The sequence below is a fragment of the Chlorocebus sabaeus genome, chromosome 2 (genome assembly GCF_047675955.1).
Source record: "Chlorocebus sabaeus isolate Y175 chromosome 2, mChlSab1.0.hap1, whole genome shotgun sequence".
In the NCBI taxonomy this organism is placed as follows: Eukaryota; Metazoa; Chordata; class Mammalia; order Primates; family Cercopithecidae; genus Chlorocebus; species Chlorocebus sabaeus.
In genome coordinates, this window is record NC_132905.1 from 70,783,277 (window position 1) to 70,807,722 (window position 24,446).

The 24,446-nt window shown below is 43.0% G+C and overlaps 1 protein-coding gene and 1 pseudogene across 1 annotated transcript in view; both read left to right on the plus strand.

Annotated features, from left to right (window-relative positions):
* Positions 1-24,446, plus strand: part of TIAM1 (TIAM Rac1 associated GEF 1) — a 348,490-nt gene that overhangs the window by 64,596 nt on the left and 259,448 nt on the right. The gene's annotated exons all lie outside the window — the stretch shown is intronic.
* On the plus strand, positions 8,478-13,201 carry LOC140708647 (uncharacterized; annotated as a pseudogene).

A 24,446-nucleotide genomic window follows, 5' to 3' on the forward strand; every position in this document is an offset into this window, starting at 1 on the left:
GCAGGGGGCCACTCATTTCGCTTGTATCAACTCAAAGTCAAAAATCTTCATGGGTTTTAATAATCCTAAATGTCATATTGAATTTAAGCTTGGAAACTTTCAGATAACACCTCTTTGTAACAGCTATGGTTTACTCATCTCTTGGGCTATAACATAGATCTCAAGATACAAATCATCCATTTTAAAAACGTTCACATTTTGCAACGTTTGCTGTGAGCAGTAGAAACTTTTGGGGCAAGCTCTCTCAGATGAAGGAAGCATTTCCCCCCACGGTGGATGCATACAATTCATTCTCTCAGCTAGAAGAAGCAATTTCCTTTCTTTGCCTTGGGATTTAAAGCAATAATATATTGTATATAATTATTTAATTTAGTTGACCTAAACGTTAATTTATTATTTTTAAAACTTTAATAGATTGTAATATATCTTAAAATCAGTTTAAAATGGCACGAAGTATTTAAGGATACTCTGGTATAAATTTTAAAGAGAGAACTTATCCAAGCCAATATTAAAAAAAAATAATTTCCTTGCTTTATAGACAAATTTTAGTATATCTCAGGGGGCATTAATGTTATATCTAAAATGTCAAAGTAAGATTTATAATAATAGAAATGTATTATTCTTTATTATACATAGTATAAATGAGTAAAGCAACCAGTTCTGCCTTGTGGAATTAATTTTGGCTTTGCTGTTTCTTTTTAGTTTCTGGAAAACGCTAATTTTATTTTATTTTATTTATCTATTTATTTTGTATTTTTAGTAGAGCTGGGGTTTCTCCATGTTGGCTAAGCTGGTCTTGAACTTCTGGCCTCAAGTGAGCTGCCAGCCTTGGCCTCCCAAAGTGCTGGGATTACAGGCGTGAGCCACCAGGCCCATCCCAAAGGCTATTTTTAATTGTTTGAGAAGAGACAGAGCCTGGGTGATAAGAGATGCTGACGTTTATATTTCTCTTTCTTCTTCAGTTTCACAAGATAAATGATCAACTCTGTATTCTCATATCACACTAAATAGTTCTCCATATCTGCCCAGGCACAGACTGAAGCCTGCTTAGATATTTATCAAAGTGGCTAATGCCCTTGATATTATAATTGGTTATAATTTTTTTTCTCCTTTACTGAGGGAGCACACAGAATTTTCCTGTCTGGGAACTGTGTACTGTGCTGTGAGGATGGCAGAGTTCTGCCTGCAGTGGGAATTTGGCAATGATAGCACAGCCACCATTTCTTTATGTGCTTGATCAGGAGTTTAGATAATTTGAAGTGTGATGGGAGAATAGAAAAGATGTGGGCTACGTCCCATGGCTATGTTATTTTTCATTTTTAGTGGAGTAAAGTTTTGTGGTGGTTTATTTAAGAAAAAAATTTTGACATTTTCTTCACTAACACAAACCATTACCACTGTGTGGGAAAACTGACCAGGTCTCCCCCAGGCCCAGTTCATCCATAGTTCTTCATTCAGAAGGATGGCATAAAAAGAAAGATTGTTTTACAATTTTCCACGCCTTTCTGAGAACAGGTGCTTCCTTTGTGAATTCGTTAGTGAATTTATGTGGTCATTTCAACCTAGTTTCAACTCTGGTTCTAAAGAACAAAGCGTTTTTTTTTTTTTTTTTTTTTGCCCTGAAGATTGACATTTGCTTGCAGAGATTAGGCACTTCCTGTGCTCCTGGGTCCCATTCTGCTGGTGCAGAGGGGAGGTTGGGAGGGGGTTGTAGAGGGGAGGTCAAAGGGAAGCCACCACATTGGTCCATGTTCATCCCATGGCAGTGGGAGGTGCTTAGAGTCTGTGCAAATCTACACAGGGGCAGGCTGAAGCTTGCTTAGAAGTTTTTCAGGTATTCCATGGTTCATCCATTCTACAAGGTAACAGGGAAGAATTCTGCAGTTCCTTTGTTCCTGTAAATGGTTAGTGTGAGACCTGTTGCCTCTGCCCCTTCTCATTTTCCCGTTTTCCATGTCTTTCCTTCTGCCCTGGCAGAAAGCAGCCCGGCATCTTCACATTCTGACTTCTGGAATGGAATGAAAGAGTTTCTTTCTGTATAGAGAGGTTTGTTTTACACAGAGCTGCCTTTGACTGGGAAGACTCCCCCTAACAGATTTGGATCATAACGTGTTGGCACCAAGCCAGGAAGGATGGCCATAAATTGTAATTTGAATGAGGTTTCACCAACTCTTTGTCCTGTTATCTCATTTCTGTTGCGGGGATATTGGGAAACTTAAACCAAGAGCTGATTTGGTCAATGTGATTGTCATTATTTAAATTAGAAATGTTCATTTTGGGTGGCAGGTATCAAGATTTTTGTATGTTGGTTTCTACTTTATGAGTTTTTTTTTCCAAAGGAATTAAAATGGGAGGAAAAGAGGAGGAGAGAAGGAAGAGAGGAAGGAAGCTATTTGAAACATGGACCCTTAGCAGAGCTTTTGGATGCAAAAAGATCTGTATAGGAATTTGGCACTTGCTGTATGTGTGACTTTGGCCAACTTCTCTGCCTCAGTTTTTGCTATTTATAAAATGACACTAATAAATGAGCATGATAGTTCTTTGTTAAGAGATCATACCTCTTCAGAGCCAAACATAGTGGTTAGTATATAAAAGATAACCTCGAAAATCTCAATTCCCTTTCATTACCTCTTTGATGTTGCATCTGAAGATCTGCAGCTAAATTGAACGCAGACCTTATCACTTCTAGGCCGGTCTGAATATAGGTCTTGCTAGATGTTGTTCACTTAAATACAATGATATCACAGCGATCCCAGGTCCTTTTGCTTTGGTTTCTTTCCACCAGCCTGGAGTACAGTGGTACCATCTCAGCTCACTGCAACCTCCACCCCAGGTTCAAGTGATTCTCCTGTCTCAGCCTCCTGAGTAGCTGGGATTACAGGCGTCTGCCATCAGGCCCAGCTAATTTTTGTATTTTTAGTAGAGGCGGGATTTCACCATGTTGGCCAGGCTGTTCTCGAGCTCCTGACCTCAAGTGATCCACCCGCCTTGGCCTCCCAAAGTGCTGGGATTACAGGCGTAAGCCACGGCACCTGGCCCGATATTTTGTTTTATATTAATATTCTTAAATATAATATGTGATTGTTATAATTGCTAATGTAATTAATATATAATATTTTATATTATTATATCATATTAAACATTTTTTATATATATATTTTGTATTTATTGAGGACCAACTGAGAGCCAGACAGTGTTTCGGGAGCTACAGTGGGGCAGGTAAGAGAATAGACATGGAGAGGGTGGTGGGTGTCTTGTTTTAGACAGGGTGGTCTGGGGATCCTTCTCCCAGGAGGTGTGATCCTGAGATCTGCATGGAGGAAGGGACCCCATGGAAATCCGGAGAAAGAACATTCCAGGCAGAGGGACCTGCGAATGCGTCGAAGATTGGCAGGAGGCATGTGTGGGAAAGGCAGGAATGGGGCAGGCACGGAGGTCACAGCCCAAGTCACTGCAGGAACGAGGTTTTTGTGTGGATTTTGGGCAGTAGGAATCGGCATAAGTTGAACCACAAAACAAGCCCCTGTACCCTTAAGAGACTTTGTTAGATGTGTTTAGCAGAGAAGATGGAAAATAATAGTGTATCTGTTACTTTGATTACAATTCCCATCATATAATAATTAACTGCTAGCTATAATTATAGGACTTCCTCTAATTTAGTTTAGCACTCTGGGGACCTCCATTAGCTTATATCCCAATCAATGTCACAGCCGTTACGGAGGAAAAAAGCCATGTTCCTGTTGAATTTTAAATCTAGAGGGAGAATGATGCACCCATTTGCTAGACATGCCTTATTTTGTTTTTGCTCCTTATTTTCTTTCTGTCCTGGCTCTCCCTGCTGGCCTGCTGTTTCAGGCATGTACATGTTGTTTCCTAATTAGGATAGATTTTTCACAGATAGTTGTTCATGAATTCCATGCATCTCACGTCCTTTTAGTAACCTCCCCAATTTATAAAGCAAAAATTTTCACCTGACAGCCAGGGGGAACGCGTGTGTTCCCTCCCCAAGATAGATGTTTTAGTCAATATTTATTCTCTTGTCTAGCACCTTTTACTACCCCCATGCCCTCTGTGTAAGTTCATTTATGTGGAGACGTGTAACGCAATCTGCTTTCTCAGTTGGAGAGAACAATACATTCTCTTGTGGCAGAAAATGCAAGGTTGGCCCTCCTCTTCGCCTCTGTGGCGTATCTGGTGATTGGCTGTGTTTAGATGACCTCGGCCTCCGAGGGCCCCTCTTGTCCAATTTTCTCTGCTGCTCTGGTGGCGAAAGCCGTCCTTACTGTCACATGGCTGCAGCGGCACCGTGTCCCCAGTGGACTGCTTCTCTCTGGAGGCAAGCAGTGATCTGTGTGTGGGGCCATTTGTCACTTCTCTAGAAGTAGCTCCCTGAGACATAGTGACATCTCCAGAGAGCGCCACTTACTAGTTTTGCTCTCCTCCACCTCTTCTTTTTTTTTTTTTTGAGACAGAGTCTCACTCTGTTGCCCAGGTTGGAGTGCGGTGGCGTGATCTCAGCTCACTGCAACCTCTGCCTCCTGGGCTCAAGCAATTCTGGTGCCACAGCCTCAGAGTAGCTGGGACTACAGGCACGTGCCACCATGTCTGGCTAATGTTTGTATTTTTGGTAGATATAGGGGTCTCACTGTGTTGTCCAGGCTGGTCTTGAACTTCTGACCTCAAATAATCTGCCCACCTTGGCCTCCCAAAGTGCTGGGATTACAGGTGTGAGCCATCATGCCTGGCCCCACTTACTAGTTTTGTAATAATGCTTGTAGCTCGTGGGTAGCAACTGGAATCGCTTCATACCTTGGAAGAAGAAAGCAAGGCTGTGGGCAAGGAGGTGGAGAGAATGGTTGCCCACTGCTGTCAGGCAAGTGGCCATAAACATGAGCCCTGTGTGTTTACTCTGGCTCCTCTGGCTGTGTGTGTGTGTGTGTGTGTGTGTGTGTGTGTGTGTGTGTGTGAGAGAGAGAGAGAGAGAATGAGAGAGGAGTAGATTTTCATTTTTAGAGCAGTTTTAGGTGGCCAGCCAAATTGGTGGAAAGCGCAGAGAGTTCCCATACACCCCTTCCTCCCTCACTCCTGGTCCACCTCCCGCACCATCAACATCCTGCCCCAGACTGGTGCATTTTTTACAAACAGCAAACCAATGTTCAACTGTCATCACCACCCAGAGTTCATAGTTTACCCTGGGCTTCACTCTTGCTGTTGTACCTTCTGTGCATTTGGACAAATGTATAATGACGTGTGTTCACCACATAGTATCCCACAAAATTGGTTTCACTGCTCTAAAAGTCTTTTGTGCTCTGCCTGTTCATCCCTCCTTTCCCCCACCCCTGGCAACCACTGCTCTTGTTACTGTCTCTATCGTTTTACCTTTTCCAGGATGTCATGTAGTTGGAGTCGTACAGTGTGTAGCTTTTTCAGATGGGCCTCTTTCACTTAGTAATATGTATTCAGGGTTCTTCCGTATGTTTCTGTGGCTTGCTAGCTCATTTTTTCTTAGTGCCGGATAGTATTCCTTTGTGTGATATACCATTGATTATCCCTTCACCTACTGAAGGACATTGTGGCTGCTTCCGAGTTTTAGCCATTATGAATAAAATTGCTATAAGCATTCACATGCGGGTTTTTGTATACACACAATATAAATATAAATGTATATTTACATAATATATAAATGAGGTTTATTTGTTTCTGATTAGGAAAAAACATGTGCTTTATTGTATAACATTTGGAAAATGTTAAAAAAGAAGAAAATCTTTAAGAATCAGTATAAGTCTATTTATTAATTTAATGTAATAAGATACATGAAATCGGAACTCTCCTGGAAATGCAGGCCATATGGTTATTATATAGCGTAACAGTCAGTGGTAAAGTCAGGAAGGACTTAGGGCGTTCCAAGTGCTGGTTCTGTTTCTATTAAAACCACTTCTTAAGTGACGTTTTATGATACTCCACATTCAAACAAACACTCTCAGCTTTAGAAAATGGCTAAGTTAGAAGTCCTCACAAACAACTGAAGTCCAAGGAGGTACTGAAATTCTTCTCTTAAAAAATTCAGATATACTTTAGCCATGGTTCTCAGCGGTGGTGGAGGGGATTCCCGACATTCATGTGGAATCCAGGAGTTCGGACACACACGGGTTTTATAAGGCACAATATGACTGCATTCACCTCTGGGAGCCTTCGTGTCTGTTGGGCATGTTCTGGGTGCAGAGGTAGAGGATGCTGCTGGGGAGGACAGGGTGGTGTTGAGCTCATGGAATAGTAATGCCTCAAAAGCAGCCTCAGAAGTGGACGTCAGTGGACAGCCTGTTGCATTTCATTTTTCATTTTTAAGAATTCTGGCAAAGTACTGTGTTAATCCATTTTTCATCGCTATAAAGCAATACCTGAGGCTCGGTAATTTATAAAGAGAGGGCCGGGCACAGTAGCTCACGCCTGTAATCCCAGCACTTTGGGAGGCCAAAGCAGGCGAATCACTTGAGGTCAGGGGTTCGAGACCAGCCTGGCCAACATAGTGAAAGCCTGTCCTAACTAAAAATACAAAAATTAGCCAGACATTGTGGCGGGCACCTGTAGACCCAGCTACTCGGGAGGCTGAGGCAGGAGAATGTCTTGAGCCCAAGAGGTGCAAGTTGCTGTGAGCTGAGATCGCACCACTGCACTCTAGCCGGGCAACAGAGTGAGACTCAGTCTCAAAAAAAAAAAAAAAAAAAAACCAGAAGAGAGGTTTATATGGCTCATGGTTCTGTATAAGCAAGGCACCAGTATTGGCCTGGCTTCTGTGAGGCCGCAAGAAGCTTTTACTCATGGCAGAAGATGAAGGGGGAGCAAGCATGTCACATGGTGAAAAGGAACAAGAGAGAGTGTAGGAGGTGCCAGTCTCTCTTAAACAACCCACTCTTGCTTGAACTAATAGAGCAAGAACTCACTCATGACCACAAGGATGGCACCAAGCCATTCATGAGGGATCCGCCCCCATGACCAGAACACCTGCTACCAGGTCCCACCTCCAATATTGGAGGTCACATTTCAGTATGGGATTTGGAGGAGACAAATGTCTACACTATATCAGGTATTGAAGATCATTTTCAGCACTTTTTTTTTTTTTTGGAGACAGAGTTTCACTCTTGTTGCCCAGGCTGGAGTGCAGTGGTGCCATCTCAGCTCACCACAACCTTCACCTCCCGGGTTCAAGTAATTCTCCTGCCTCAGCCTCCCGAGTAGCCGGGATTACAGGTGCCTGCCACCACGCCCGGCTAATTTTGTAATTTTTACTAGAGACGGGGTTTCACCATGTTGGTCAGGCTGGTCTCGAACTCCCGACCTCTGGTGATCTGCCCGCTTTGGCCTCCCAGAGTGCTGGGATTACAGGTGTGAGCCGCTGCACCCAGCCTCATTTTTGGCTTTTTAACAAGGCAGACAATACCAAATCAACCTAAAAATACCATCTTTTCATGGCTTCTGAGAATGAGAGTACAGATGCTCATCAGCTTACAATGAGGCTACGACTCAGGAAACCCATTGTAAGTTGAAAATACCTTAAGGTGAAAATACATTTAATACACTTAATTTACCGAACATCCTAGCTTAGCCTAGCCTACCTTAAATGTGCTCAAACGCTTACATTAGCCCACAGTTAGGCAGAATTATCTAACACAAAGCCTATTTTATAACAAAGTGTTGAGTATCTCATGTAATGTATTAAGTACTGTACTGAAAGTGAAAAACAGCATGGGTGTATGGGTACTTAAAGTATGATTTCTGCTGAATGCTTATTGCTTTTGTGCCATTGTAAAGTCAAAAACTGAAGTCGAACCTTCCTAAATCAGGTACTCTCTTTATATATCTAGCAGCTTTTAATTAAAAAAAAAAAAAAAAAGTTAGGCATTCATGGTCTCTTTTTGGTGGAAGAAAGCAGGCCTGTGAGCAAGAATACAAAAGAAGGTGCATATTACCTTTGTCTGGATATATAAAAGTTGTTGTAAGTCAAGCTAACAAATTGTAAAATAAAATGTATTCTCCTACCTTGACAAATAGACTTTCCATTGTTCATTTATTTATTTATTTGTTGTTGATGTTTTAGACAGAGTCTTGCTCTATCACCCAGGCTGGAGTGCAGTGGTGCAATCTTAGCTCACTGCAACCTCCACCTCCTGGGTTCAAGCGATTCTCCTACCTCAGCCTCTTGAGTAGCTGGGATTATAGGCGCCTGCCACCATGCCCAGCTAAGTTTTGTATTTTTAGTAGAGCCACAGTTTTGCCATGTTGGCCAGGCTGGTATCAAACTCCTGACCTCAGGTGATCCACCTACCTCGGCCTCCCAAAGTGCTAGGATTACAGGGGTGAGCCACTGTGCCCGGCCTAGACTTTCATAATGACTTGGAAAGCTGGATTCAGAGTTATAATTGTCAGACTCCTTGGAATACCATGTGGGATCATAAGGTAGGGGAAAGCCGGCCCCAGCCATGACCCCTCCTTATCCTCCTACCCTTGGCTCCATCTGGGACCATGAAAGGTTTTGTGGACACAACAGCGTATACAAAGAAGCCTCCTCTAAAATCCCCACCAAGAGCTGCCCTCGGACCTATGAGTGCACATGTAGTATCGTCCACTACCTTGGTAGGTCAGAACTAAGAAAGAGCCCCTAGAGGGCCTGGACGTGGACATTGGGTCCAGGGTGCCCTGGTATCTTCGAGAAAGGTATCTGCTTGTCTGCCCGGGAATCCTTGCCCCTTTAAGAAGGGGCGTGACTGGTAGAAGGCCAGGCAAGTCCCTTTGATGTGAGTGCCCAGGTCTGACTACGAATCTTTGAATGCTAGTCTGGTTTTGATCCTGGAAAAGCTAGTCATCACTTTCAGCATGAAGAAAGGAGAACGAGAAGCCTCCATTTGGAATGTATTAGAATTCAGCAGCATGCAATTAAAAAGTTGTTTTTAATGAGTGACCATCAGTGTTTTCTGGCATAGGTTCATTTAAAAAGCTCTGGGCTTGATCAAATGGCAAAATATACAATACATTTATACAAGGTGGTTTGTTTTTGTTTTCAGACTTTACTTTTCAAGAACCATAGTGAAGTTTTGATTAAAAACTGTCAGTCTTTGGTCCCATGGATCATGGCTGTCTTCTGGGCTGATACAATGTTTCACCTCCTGGAATCTTGTCTGGTGGCCTTCTTCCTGCTTGGAACATCTGTGATTGCACAGGTGCTCCTGCATGATTACTTCTTACTTCTAAGGGGATGCTGATGAGAAGAACTAATGTAATTTCAGTATATAGGAAAAGGCAAAGCCAAGATCAAGTTTAAATTGGAAGATACTATCTTAAAGGGTACAATAGTGAAGTGAACGTGTATACTGGCAAATCACTTGTCATTTTTGATAACAGTAATACAAAAGTTTTACAACTTGTCCATTAGTGAGATTCTCAAATTGCTTTAGAGAACAGAGAAAAACAAGCAAGTTGGAGTCCTGAGGTTCTGTTCTTCTGGTGATTGGAGAGAATTTAAATAATACCTTTTTACATCATTAATTATGTAATCAAAACTGAAAACATTATGCCCATAATACTGCATCCACAAAGTGGGTACTGAGGAATGAATGAATATAAATTCTCCAGACATCTCTCATTTCTCATTCTTGCTTAAGAAAGTATTTGTGCTTTCTAAAAAATTCCTCTGATAGATTTTTTAAAAGTATATCTTTAAAATGAGGAATCCATACTGAAAAGTGGTATGTTCCAAGGCTTCTTCCCACCACTGGAAATATTCCTGATTACTGAATGTAATGAAATAAATTTGTCATGTTGGACATAATGTGTGGTGGAGTGCAGAATGAAGAGCCCAAAACTCCGAGTGGAGCCTTGACGTTTATAGTTATAAATATGTGCTTTAGGAATTGATTTATGTAGAAAAATACCAGGGCTAAGATAGATAAATTGAAGCTTGTTCTCACTAAGTAGTTTAGACAGTTCATCAAATATTGGTTAAAATCTTTCTTTCTCTGGAGATCGAAAATAAGAGATTAAATGGCAGTGTCCCATGCATGGGACTCTGATTGTCTCGCTGACCAGTCTGTTCATATGAATATAAATGTAGTTGGGCAGCCTGTGTGTGCCTGGTGTGTAGCATGTGGTTCAGCAACTTAGCCGACCACTGCCTTGTTTCGTTACTTAGGCTAAGAATAGACTGTTTGGTTTTAAATGGTTGGGGAGCCTGGGGGCCATGGCTCATGCCTGTAATCCTAGCATTTTGGGAGGCTGAGGCAGGCAGATCACCTGGGGTCAGGAGTTCCAGACCAGCCTGGCCCACATGGCAAAACGCTGTCTCTATTAAAAATACTAAAATTAGCTGGGTGTGGTGGAAGGCACCTGTAATCCCAGCTACTCGGGAGACTGAGGCAGGAGAATTGCTTGGACCCGGGAGGCGGAGGTTGCAGTGAGCTGAGATCATGCCACTGCACTCCAGCCTGGGTGACAGAGAGAGCCTCCGTCTCAATAAAATAAAATAAAAATAATTAAAAAAAAAGTTGGGGAAAATATCCTAAGAAGAATAATGCTTTGTGATATGGGAAAGTTATATGAAATTCAAATGTCAGCATCCATGAGTAAAATTTTATTGGAATGTAGCCACACCCATTCATGTACATATTGCCCGTGGCTTGTTTCATGCTCCAGTGGTGGAGTTGAGTGCTTGTGACACAGACCTTATGGCCAGGAAGGCCTAAAATGTTTACCATCTGGCCCTTTGCAGAGAAAGTTTTCTGGACCCTGGCTTAGCAGAGCCAGTGCTTGTTGCTGCTGGCAGCCTGTGGTCACCCCTTCTTTTCCCTTGTCTTCTTGCTTTTACCTTAAATTTGTGTTGAATTTTAGTGATAGGTAATGCTTCTGTTGAGTGCTTACTATTTTTAATTTATTCAATTCTCATATGAACTCTGTGATGTAGATTCAATTATTATCCCCATTTTACAGATGAAGAAATTGAGGCATAAAAACATAAGCAGCAGGGCTTAACGTCTAGCCTCCTGGCTCCCTCCACTTTCCCTGTTTTTATTTTTATTTTTTATTTTTTAAGAGACAAGGTTTTGCTCAGTCACCCAGGCTGGAATGCAGTGGCATTATCATAGCCTTCAAGTCCTCGGCTCAAATGATCCTCCTGCCTCAGCCTTTTGAGTAGCTGTAGGTGTGCATCACCATACTTGGCTTTTATTTTATTTTATTTTAATTTTTTTGTAGAGATGGGGTGTTGCTTTATTGCCCAGACTGGTCTTGAACTCCTGGTCTCAAGTGATCCTCCTGCCTCAGCCTCCCAAAAAGTGTTGGGATTATAGGCGTGAGCCACCATGCCTGGCTCTGCACTTTCTCTTGACCACCTTGTCCCCTGTGTCTTGGATATCAACTTCTGGCATTTGTACCCTTCTTTATCAGATTCACCATATTCACTTAAGAGGTGTATGTGTACGTGTGTGTGTGTGTGTGTGTATATATTAGGGTCTTCTTGCATTGGATAAAGAAATACCTAAGACTGGGTAATTTATAAAGAAAAGGGCTTTAATTGGCTCGTCATTTTGCAGACAGTACAAGTAGCTTTTTGCTGGCATCCACTAGGCTTCTAGGGAGGCCTCAGGAAACCTATAATCATGGTGGAGAGTGAAGGGGGAACAGGCATGTCACATGGTGAAAGCCTGAGCAAGAGAGTGAGAGAAGGTGCCACACACTTTTAAACAACCAGATCTCATGAGAACTCACTATTCACAGAAGTCGTGCTCGGGCAGCCTGCGTGCTCGCAGCAGGAACCAGGCTCCAGGCCCCCTCATTAGGGCCACTGGGAAGAGGTGACTTCACTCTATACACCTGGCCCTGGGAAAGGTGCACCTGGGAGAGACCCACACACTGCTGCTGCCAGCTTCCCTCCAGGTCCACCTCCTCCCCCAGTGACGCTCACCATGGGCCACCATGCATGGCTACCTGGCACCAACTCACTGAGCCACCCACCACTGGGGCTGGCACCCTGCACCTTGGACCAGTGTCTGCAGCTGTGGAGAGAAGTCCCTGGTCTTCCCCTTCATCCTCGCTGGCTGCCTCCATGGGACAAGGACCGATTCACCCAGGTTCCTCTTTTCCCCTTCCCGACATCGTCAGAAGACGGCATCCCTACACACCATCCATATACAGCCCCTCCTTGAAAAAAGACAGAGGCCAGGCTCGGTGGCTCATGCTGTAATCCCAGCACCTGGGGAGGCCGAGGTAGGTGGGTCATTTCAGGTCAGGAGTTAGAAACCAGCCTGCCCAACATGGAGAAACCCTGTCTCTGCTAAGAATATAAAAATTATCTGGGCGGGGTGGTGGGCGCCTGTAGTCCCAGCCACTCAAGAGGCTGAGGCAGGAGAATTGGTTGAACCCGGGAGGCAGATCTTTCAGTGAGTTGAGATGGTGCCCCTGCACTCTAACCTGGGTGACAAGAGGGAAACCCTGTCTCAACCACCTCCCCCCCACCAAAAAAAAAAAGAGAATAAATTTCTACAAACGCCCTGTACTGAGCTTCAGTCTGCTCTCAGGGTGGGACGGGGTTTCCTCACATCTCTGGGAGAAGAGAAGGCTGTGACCACCTGGGGGGCCCAGGGTGGTGGGTCTGGCATGTGGTGACACAGCTAAGAGAGCAGGTACCGGAAGTTCTAAGAGGTGCTTAGACAAGAGCTGGTGCCGGGCCACGGGTGCCCATCCCAGCGGGACCATTCCACAGCAGATAAAGCTCAGGACGTCAAAAACACCCTGGACACCAAGGCAGAAACCAAGGACCTTCCGCAGGCAAATAAGCACCCAGCATCCATTCCGGCTGTCTGTGCCCCTGTATCTTGTAGTTATTCTTTTAATAATAACAAAAGCCGTTTATGGATTCCATCTAGAAGGAAAACCTTGTTTCAGTCACCTCTCTCTGGCTGTTACTTTCCTTCCACCTGCACCCTCCCTAGAATGTGTGTACCTGGCCTGTCCTCCCTGGGCCGTAGCTGTGGCGCATGTTGCACACGTGCACAGGCACAAGGATGTCTTTGGGTCCCTTGCCCTGCAGTTTCCAGGGGTCTCTGCTCCGAGTTCCCGAGCAGGCCCCTCAGGGAGAAATAGCCTCACATGGAATACGGATGTCTCAGTGGCCCGTCTGGAAGGGCTGCAACAGCTCCCCCATGTCTCCAGGTAGCCACTTACCTCTTGGGCTTAGACACCTTTGCACATGGTTGCATTTCTTTAGTCAACTGTGGGTCTTTCGGTGTGGGTTTGATTTTGCTTTTGCTTTTCTAGGTGAGATTTCCCAAATGCATCCTCAGAAGCTCTGGGCATGCCAGAGGACCCCCAGAACCAAGAAGGGAGGGTGAGTGGGTCTCCATTCCCTGAGAAGCCAGGGGCAGAGTGGGATGGGGGAGACCAGGAGCAGAGTTGAGCATCACAGAAGCCAACACAAGTCTCTTTAGCACCCGTGCCAGGGCTGCGGGCCCAGGGAAACAGCCCCATTTCATCACAGCCCCTCTCAGGGCCTCAAGACGGCTGGCGCGGGCTGCTGGCAGGAGAGGGATGCCCTGTCCCTTGCGGCCACTCCACATAGCATACCCCAGCATCTGCCACTACCTTGGCCCTTGCTTTGACCTTGAAGTTAACTCTCTTAGAGTCTAACTTTGGTTCATTTCTGCATAGGTACAATAAAAGATTTATTTGTTAAAAATGTTTATTATATATAATATAATATATTAATATCAGTATAAATAACTAATATACCATCAATTAATGTATTGATATATAAATAAATTAATATACCAATTAATATTGGTATATATAATTATATATTAAACATTTTAATTTTAAATCAAATATTTAAATGTATTATATATACATATTTGTTCATAAGATTTATGTTTTAAACAGCTGGTGTAGAGTACCTTTTTAAAAAAAAAAAAAAAAAATCTTCCAGTGCAGTATATTTTTTAAAGCACAAAATCGGTGCCAAGACTGGGTGAGGAATATACATTTCCCTCTTATTATTTTGTAGTTTTGGGACGTTACCTGTAAGACTCTTAAAGATTTTCCTCCCTCCTATTTCAGGGTGGGTTACATTCTGGTGAATGTTTCACTTGTACAGATCCTAGCTTATTGCCTTGACCCAGCCATCCCCACAGACACTGGGTGACTCTCTGGCTCTCCCTGTGTCTCCCACCCCAAAATGCCTTGGGACCCTCGACCCCACCCTTCTTTTGTTCCAGCCTTGTGGTTTGTATGGTTTGGAAACTCCCATTCTATTTTATGATGGTTGATTAAAATTATTAACCTAATAAAGTTTGTTTTTAAAAAATCTGTGTCTGTCTGTAAAGAACTCCCTATTGAAAGGACAGCATTGCCTGGTCAAATGGTGAAACCCTGTCTCTACTAAAACTACAAAAAATTAGCCAGGCATGGTGGCAGGTGCTTGTAATCCCAGCTGCTTGTGAGGCTGAGGCAGGAGAATCGCTTGAACCTGGGAGGCGGAGGTTGCAGTGAACCTAGATCACGCCATTGCTTTTCAGCCTGGGCAATAAGAGTGAAACTCTGTCTCAAAAAAAAAAAAAAAAAAAAAAAAAAGACAGCATGAAGCCATGTGGAATCTGTTCCTATGACCCAAACACCTCCCGCTAGCCCCCACCTCCAACTGTGGGGATTCCATTTCAACAAAAGATTTAGAGGGGACAGCATTCAAATCATGTCAGTGTGTGTGTGCTTGTGTGGGTGTGAGGTTACTTTACGTAGTCCTGATGTCATGGGCTTAATGTGCTGCTAATACATTTTTTAATACACATTGAAAAATAATTATAACTATAAAGATTAAACATAGTTTTCCATGTACCACTAAAAACGGTTTCCTGTTCCATCAGTGGTATGTGTAGCGCTTGTGTGCAACCCTCTTGGGTCTCCACTCACAGCTCTTGACCTATTTGTGGGACTTAAGGAAAGATATTTGTGGATTCTGGTTTTTAAATTTAAAGCAAACTCAAGCTGTATGATCCTGAAGTATAAGAGACGATACAGAATAATTCAAGGAGGTTGGGAAAGCTTTCTTTCTTTTGTTTTTTAGAAACAGATCTTGCTTTGTCACCCAGGCTGGAGTGCAGTGGTGCGATCATAGCTCACTATAGCCTCAAACTACTGTGCTCAAGCAATTCTCCCACTTCAACTTCCTGAGTAGCTGGGACTACTAATGTGTGCCACCATGCTAGCTAATTAAAAAAAAGAAAGATTTTTTTTTTTTGTAGAGATGGGGTCTTGCCATGTTGCCCGGGCTGGTCTTGACCTCTTGACTGCAAGCAATTCTTCTGCTTTGGCCTCCCAGGAAAAACATTTTTAATTTGGGTCCCTTCCCCCTTGATCTTTGACATTCCTTTTTTCATTTGATGGTGTGTTTGCTTGAATACTTCTATTTCCAAGGCCTCTTCAGATGTTACATATTTCCTTGAGTATCTTAATTGCCTTTTTCGTTCATTAAACTTACGAGGTGCCCAGTGCCCTGCTTGAGACTGGAAGCGCATCTATGAACACCACAGGATATGTGGCCCCAGAGTGCGTTACAAGAATATGGTCATCAGCCAGCAAATGTCTTCACCTGCTCTACTTAGATTTTAGCAATTTGCATTGCTCCTGAGGTGCTCGATTGCATATGATAATTTCAACACAGCAGGTCCCAGCAGATAGAGGAGCAGCTGTCAGATCAAGAAACCTGTCCATTGGCCCAGATTGTTCTGATGATTTGCAGCATAACCTTGGAAGCGCCGTTTCATTTTCTGTTCCAGGTTTTCACTCTGGAAAGTGGAGAATAGCAGCAAATGAAGCTGGTCTGAAAGAAATCAGGTGCCCCACGTACTGTAATGAGCTCTGCTTTTCATTTCTCATGCCTGCCTTATTTACGTGGACATGTCCTGTTGGTGTGTAACCTTATGTAGTAGATAGATACAAGCTATGAAGATACACATATGCAGTGTGATACCTGCAGTGTGATGTAGATACAGGAGGTTTTCTTTCCGAAGGCATATCAGGAATTGTCCCTGGAAATGACAGCCTGAAAGAGATAGGTGTGCAGTGTTGGTGGACAAGGCCGGTATCAGTTTGGTGAATCTGTGAAAGCCCATTTTGAGCCTGTTTGTAAGGCTGAGTGAAAGAACTGTTGAAGTGTAAAGAGGTGCCTGGGAAAGGACTCAACCTGCCAACTTTTGAGTTCCTGGGGAGTGGGATGTAGCCTAGGGTCGGGCACATAATAGGTGTTCACTGAACATCATTTTGCACAATCCCTGTAATACTTAGTGGCCCCTGTCTCTGAGAGAATCACTGTATGTTTAGATCGTGACAGGGCTGGGATTAAAAGCGTTACTCTTTTAAGTATTCTGAATTTATGAAACTATTATGTTTTACACTTTTTTTTTTTTTTTTTGAGAAGAAGTCTCGCTTTGTTGCCCAGTGTGGATTGCAGTGGCACCATCTCCGCCCACTGCAACCTCCGCCTCTTGGGTCCAAGTGATTCTCCTGCCTCAGCCTCCCGAGTAGCTGAGATTACAGGCGCCCACCACCACACTAGGCTAATTTTCATAATTTTAGTAGAGATGGGGTTTCACCTTGTTGGCCAGGCTGGTCTCAAACTCTTGACCTCAGGTGATCTGCCCTTTTCGGCCTCCCAAAGTGCTGGGGTTACAAGTGTAAGCCACCATGCCTGGCCTATGTTTTACACTTTTAAAAGATATTGATAATATTCAGACATCTAGTTTAAACATAAGTGCATAATGGTAATTCGCCAAGGTGAAATTGATTACTTTTCCATATCGAAGGCACAAAAGCGTATTTCTTGAACCAATAATGTCACGTGGGTGTTCTTTTACACTAGAATCACATGCTTTCATTAATTTTTTTAGTTTGCCGTGTCTTTTGTAGCAAAGACCTTGACTTTTGTGATCTCATTTAAAATATCACCAATTGACTGACATGTTAAAAAAATCTGTTTTTTAAACTGTCAAAAGAAAAAGCATAGGTACTTCAATCCTCTCATTCAGTGTGCTACATCCGTCTCATTAATTGCCTTTTCAGAGAGCAATGTCATTGGAGGTAATCAGTCTTTTGGAAAAAAAAAACAGACCAAAGAGTTGTCAGGAGGTTGTTTGGCTCTGAGATAATTCATTTCTTGCTTGCTTTCATAAGATACATAGGAATGTGGTAGCTAATGATCAGAAATGTGGAAATTGAAAATTGAAATTTATGTACTTGATCCTTGTACCTTGGTCAAAATATACAATCAATCTCGCTGCTTTTCATTTTCTTCTACCTTTATGTTCTAGACAGGGCGTAAATCTCAAGTCATGCCTTTTGTCACCTATGATTTTAGCCAATGGTTTCTACATTACCTTGTGGTTTTTCATACAGATATACAGTGTGCTGATAATCGTTGAAACATCTAGCCCCGGGGTCTCTGGTGTTTGGATAAGAGTTAGCAAAAGCATATTGCATGGGAGACGTGCTTATCGTTTTGTTCCTTTCCTTCCCTCTTTTCATTCTCTAATTCAAGAATTTCCGCTTGACCCAGTTTAAATGTCTTCTGCACAAATCTCTCCTCATAATGCTTTATTGGTCTTTGTCTTAGGCAGTTTGAACTGCTGTAAAGAAATACCACAAACAGGGCAGCTTAATCCACAAACTTATTTCTCACAGTTCTGAAGGTGAGGAAGTCCAAGACCAAGGTCCCTGCTGATTGGGTTCCTGGTTTGAAGACAGTCTCCTCTCTCTCTCTCTATCCTAACATGGCAGAGAGAGAGGATCTCTCTAGTGTCTGTTCTTTTTGTTTTTTATTTTTGAGATAGGGTCTTACTCTGTTACCCAGACTGGAGTACAGTGGTGTGATCATGACTCACTGCAGCCTCGACCTCCCAGCCTCAGGTGATCCTCTCACCACAACCCCCCAAGTAGTTGGGACTACAGGTGTGCACCACCATGTCTGGCTATTTTTTGTTTTCTTTGAGACAGAGTCTCACTCTGTTGCCCAGGCTGGAGTGCAGTGGCATGATCGCAGCTTACTGCAACTTCCACCTCCCACATTCAAGTGATTCCTGTGCCTCAGCCTCTCGAGTATCTGGGAGTACAGGCATGTACCATCATGCCCAGCTACGTTTTGTATTTTTAGTAGAGGTAGGGATTCACCATGTTGACCAGGCTGGTCTCAAACTCCTGGGCTCACGTGATCCACCTGCCTCGGCCTCCCAAAGTGCTAGGATTACAGGTGTGAGCCACTGTGCCCAGCTGCCGCCTGGCTAATTTTTTTCTATTTTTTGTAGAGGTGGGGTTTCAGCATGTTGTCTAGGCTGGTAGTGTCTCTTCTTATAAGAACACCAATACCATTCATGAGGACTCTACTCATGCCTAATCACCCCACAAAGGCTCCACCTCCAAATACATCACCTTGTGGATTAGAATTTCAACATACGGATTTTTAGGGGACACAAATGTTCAGTCCATAGCATTCTTATTATTGCAGCACTAAACAGCTTGGTGTAATAATCTGATCGAAGAAAGGGGCTGTATTATCTGTGTCTTCTAGCAAGGTTTAGTATGTTGCACACAAGTACTTGGTTTTGTTGTTGTTATTTATTTACTTATAAAGTTACTGTTTGAGTGCTGCACTGTGTCAGGTACTCACTCATCGGTGAAAGAAGCACTATTATTTTCCTCATTTTACATATAGAGAAGCTGGGGCTTGGAGGAGGATCCAAGGTCATTCAACATGTGAGTGAAGGGGTTGGGACTTAAACCTAGTTTCATTCCAAAGCCCCCTAACTAATCTGGTACAATGCAAATTATATGGAATTAACTATATAAACTGCTTTATGAACATTGTGGATATATTAAATTTAGGATTTTGACCCACATTTTAATGAACTAAAAAAACTAGGGTATTGAGTCTATTCCTTTTCTTTATACTGTGGTAATAGATTAATTATCCTCTAATGGATTTTTAAAAAAACAGCTTTGTTGAACTATAATTCATACCCCTTCCAATTCATCCATTTAAAATGTACACTTCCATAATTTTATTTTATTTTATTTTATTTTATTTTATTTTATTTATTTTATTTTATTTTTTGAGACGGAGTTTCGCTCTTGTTGCCCAGGCTGGAGTGCAATGACGCAATCTCAGCTCACTGCAGCCTCCACCTCCTGGATTCAAGTGATTCTCCTGCCTCAGCCTCCTGAGTAACTGGGATTACCAGCATGTGCCACCACGCCCAGCTAACTTTGTATTTTTAGTAGAGACGGGGTTTCACCATGTTGGTCAGGCTGGTCTCGAACTCCTGACCTCAAGTGATCCACCCACCTCGGCCTCCCAAAGTTCTGGGATTACAGGCATGAGCCACTTATATTTATTGTTTGAGACAAAGTCTCACTGTTTTGCCCAGGCTGGAGTGCAGTGGCGTGATCTCACTGCAACCTCCACCTCTCAGGTTCAAGCGATTCTCATGCCCAGCCTCCCGAGTAGCTGAGATTACAGGTGTGCACCATCATGCCTGGCCAATTTTTTGCATTTTTAGTAGAGAGAGGGTTTCACCATGTTGGTCAGGCTGATCTTGAACTCCTGAGTCAAATGATCCGCCTCCCAAAAGTGCTGGGATTACACGCATGAACCACCATACCCAGCTGGTTCCGTAATTTCAGTACATTTATAAAGTTTTGCCACTATCCTCAAAATTGTTTTTAGGACAGAAGAAACTCTGTACCCATTACCAGCCATCCATATTTCCCTCCAACTCTTCCTACCCAATTGCCATCCCCAACCATTTAATTTGTCTCCATAGATTTCCTGTTCTGGACATTTTATATAAAAGGAATTATGCAGTATGGAGTCTTTTTTGACTGGCTTCTTTCACTTGGCATGTTTTTGAGGTTCCTCTTTGTTGTATCGTGTCTCAGTACTTCACTTCCTTTTATTGCTGAGTAATACTCTATTGTATGGCTGTACCATATTTTATTTATCCACTCATTAATTGATGGATATTTGGGTTATGTTTCTTTTTGGCTATTACAGCCAGTGCTGCTAGGAAATACTTGTGTACAAGCTTTTGTGTGGACATACATTTCCACATTTTTTTTTTCTTAGGGGCAGAGTCTTCTGTTATCAATTTGGAGTCTAGAGTTACTTGTAACTTTTCTAAAGTCCAACCTTGGGTGATTCTTTGGCTGGGACGCCATGCAGTGTTTTTGGAAGCAGAAATTATTCATTGATATTATTTCATTAATGTCACCGTACTGTCATCCCTTGGTATTCATGGGGAATTGGATCCAGACCTCTGCTCCCCCATAGATACTAAAATCCATGGGTGCTCAAGTTCCTTATATAAAATAGTGTAGGCCAGGTGAGGCGGCTCATGCCTGTAATCCCCGCACTTTGGGAGGCTGAAGCGGGCAGATTACCTGAGGTCAGGAGTTCAAGACCAGCCTGACCAACATGACGAAGCCTTGTCTTTACTAAAAATACAAAAATTAGCCAGGTGTGGTGGCAGGTGCCTGTAATCCCAGCTACTTGGGAGGGATTCAGGAGAATCGCTTGAACCCGGGTGATGGAGGTTGCACTCCAGCTTGGGCGACAGAGCGAGACTCCATCTCAGTTAAAAAACAAAACCAAACAAAATAGTATTTGCACAAAATCTATGCATGTTCTCCAGTATATTTAAAGCAATCTCTAGATTGCTTATAATACCTGATGCTATGTAAATAGTTGTTATACTGTATTGTTTAGGGAATAGTGACAAGCAAAACAAGCCTGTACATATGCAGTACAGATACGATACAACCATCTATTTTTTCTTTTTAAAAATATTTTGGATCTGCAGTTCGTGGAACCCAGGGATGCAGAACCCATGGATACCGAAGGCCAACTCCCTTGGCCAGATTGTGTGGCAGCAAGTATGAGTGGGAAAAAGATGGACTTCGGGGAATCAGGGAAGCCAAGGAGAAGTGAGAGTACAATGGTTGAAAGCCTTGAGGGTTAAGATAATAAAATGCCCTTTGGAGAGCAGGGATCCTTGAGGATTTGAAGCAGGCTGGAACAGACCAAAGAAAGTTAATTACTGAATCAGCATCACCCTGGCAGGACAGGCTGCCCAATACCTTAATAGTAATTGGCAAAGTACCTTATGTAGGACACTCACTTTTTCTACCAGAATAGTTTCTATGTTAGATGGGACTCCTGTTTGCAAATAACATACATCAAGCCAAGATCATGTGAATTGTTTTTAAAGGAGGTTGGTGTTAGTTTTTTATGAAGACACAAGGTGCCTCCTGGCCAACATGAGCAGTAATGTTGTCTGTCTCGGGATTGTGCTGATGGTGAGGCCCCCCAGGATTCTGGGTTCTGTGGCTCTTTTGGCTCATCTTGTTTCTGCTTATTTATGTCATTCTCTCTCCTGCAGCTTTTAATGACTTAAAAAAATTTTTTTTTGAGACGGAGTTTCACTCTTGTTGCCCAGGCTGGAGTGCAACGGCGCGATCTCAGCTCACCGCAACCTCCACCTCCCAGGTTCAAGCAATTCTCCTGCCTCAGCCTCCCGAGTAGCTGGGATTACAGGCATGTACCACAATGCCCAGCTAATTTTGTATTTTTAATAGAGATGGGGTTTCTCCATGTTGGTCAGGCTGGTCTTAAACTCCCGTCTTCATGTCATCTGCCTGCCTCGGCCTCCCAAAGTGCTGGGATTACAGGCATGAGCCACTGAGCCCAGCCCACTTTTTTTTTTTTTTTTTTTTTTCCTGTATTCCTGAATGGACACAGCCAAAAATGTGGCTGCTGACTATTTCTGAACTGGATATCGCATCTGGATGGGAGACGTGGTATCCGAGAAGACCCCTGCAGGATCTTCGGTACAACGTCTAAATACCCTTAATAGCCCAGGATGGCAGACAGAAGAAACCTGCCAGATAACCTTTAAAAAGCAGGAATGTGATGTCCTGTACAGTTTGGGGACAATCAGATGAAAAGAATAAATTGTTGTACGTATACAGAAGGTTTGGCTTGGCATCAGTGTCTGTCAGAGGCGTGATGTGGTCACTGCACATAAATGAGCCTGCTCTTGGGCTAAAGGGAGCATAGTGTCCTGATCCCACTGAATTTTCAGGAGGGCACTCCAGCCCTTGAGGACTATAGCCAGCTCCATGGTCAGCGTTTTAAGGAAGACCTTGAGTGAGTGGAGTAGTCACACGAGCAGAACCAAAATGGTGACAGGACACCCTGCCAAGAGTAACAGCTTACCCAGAGGAGGAAGCAGTAAGGGAAGACAGGACCACTTTCTTCTGTTATTTGAAGGTTACCATACAGAAACGATAGAGAATTGGTCTGAGTTTCTCCAGCAGATGGGAGTTGTAGAAAGGCATCTCTTAAATCTATCTTAAAAAAAAAAAAAAAGTTTCAGCCGGGTGCAGTGGCTCACACCTGTACTTGTAGCACTTTGGGAAGCTGAGGCGGGCGGATCACTTCAGGTCAGGAGTTCGAGACCAGCTGGGCATGGTGGCATCCGCCTGTTATTCCAGCTACTTGTAAGGCTGAGGCAGGAGAATCGCTGGAACCCGGGAGGCAGAAGTTGCAGTGAGCTGAGATCGCGGCACTGCACCCCAGCCCGGATGACAGAGGGAGACTCTGATTCAAAAAATAAAATAAAATAAAATAAAAATTGCTGTCTCAGAAGCAGAGCAAGGAGTTGCCTAACTAGATTGAAGCTCCAATACTTACCATTCATCCAGGATATTATAGAATGTATTCTAGATTTCCTCTGCACTTTTAAGACCAGTTCAACTTGACATTAGTCAGCATGTAGGCGTTGAGTATGGAAAAGGTTCTTTTCTTTGAGGCCGATTTCACAGTTTTGCCATCCCTCCATCACCCACAAGTCCTTTCGATTGGCATCTCCTCCTCCCTCTGCTGTGCGTGTGTTTGGGGGAACACTAACTAATTTTGATGGTAGCCTAAGCAAAATGCAATTAGGGAAATCTCGTGCCAAACACGCATCTGTGCCAATGTTTGCCTTCATTAGCGTGCATAATCAGGAGTTTGCTTTAAACACTGTATGTCTTTTCCTGTGGGAACATGAAACAGAGAGGGTGCAGAGGGAGACCTGGGTACCCTGCATACCGTGGAGTGTGAGAAAGTGAGCCCAGTAGCCTGGGATAGCACCTGTAGTTTGGGGAGAATTATGTTCTTAGTGATTGGTGTTATGGTCAGAGACTGAGATGCATATATCAGGGATGGTGTGTGAGTGTGCGCACATGTACATGCATGTGTGAGTGTACACACCCATTCATGCTACCCATTTTAGCTCTACGTGGAGAAGCACAATTAAGGACATAGAGAACCAGAGATCTCAAAAAACAAAGGGTAAAATGTGGCGGTATCATTTATGAAACACTTGAAGGATATGTGTAGCAATTTGACAACGGACTCTATTTTCTTCTACTCTTTTTTTTTTTTTTTTTTTTTTTTGAGGTGGAGTCTTGCTCTGTCACCCAGGCTGGAGTACAGTGGTGCAATCTCAGCTCACTGCAACCTCTGCCTCCTGGGTTCCAGTGATTCTCCTGCCTCAGCCTCCCAAGTAACTGGGATTATAGGTGCCCACCTGGCTAATTTTTGTATTTTTAGTAGAAACAGGGTTTCACCATGTTGGTCAGGCTGGTCTTGAACTCCTGACCTTGTGATCCTCCTGCCTCAGCCTCCCAATGTGCTGGGATTACACGCGTGAGCCACTGCACCCAGCCTTTTTTCTACTCTTAATAAAAAGTTTTGCATATAGTAAAAAAAAGAGAAACTCAGCTTCACTTTCCAATTTATGGGTTTTTTTTGGTGGCACAGGGTGTGTGGGTTTCTATTTAGTGCCTGGCTTTTTTGATATGAGGAGATGAGCATACCTTATAAAAACATACATCTTCACATGTGTGATAAAAATAAAGTTGTTGATTTTTCCTTTTCTATATACGAATGATCACGGTGGGAAGTTTGAAAAAACAGAAAAGGTGGAAGAAGGGGAAAATAATTGTTATTTACTTACCACTGAAAGTGATTCTGATAGTTTTGGTATTTTGCCCATTCTTTAGTCTTTATTACTTGAACATACACTACACATGTATATGTGTATACTACATGGAGATATATACATATTCATGCACATAATGCATGTACATTTTTGTACCCACACACCACATATACCTAGATGTAGATGACTTTGCTCTGTTAGTGTTTGTTAGAATGTTGGTGGTAATTGGAAATTACTTTTTTTTTTCTATTAAACAGTGACTTTCTGATATTTTATTTATCTGAAATGTTGGTGAAGGCCAACCCCATACTGGATGTTTTTTAGCATATTATTTAGTAGTAAAGAATAAAGAGCCAAAATTAAGAGTTCAAAAGTGGG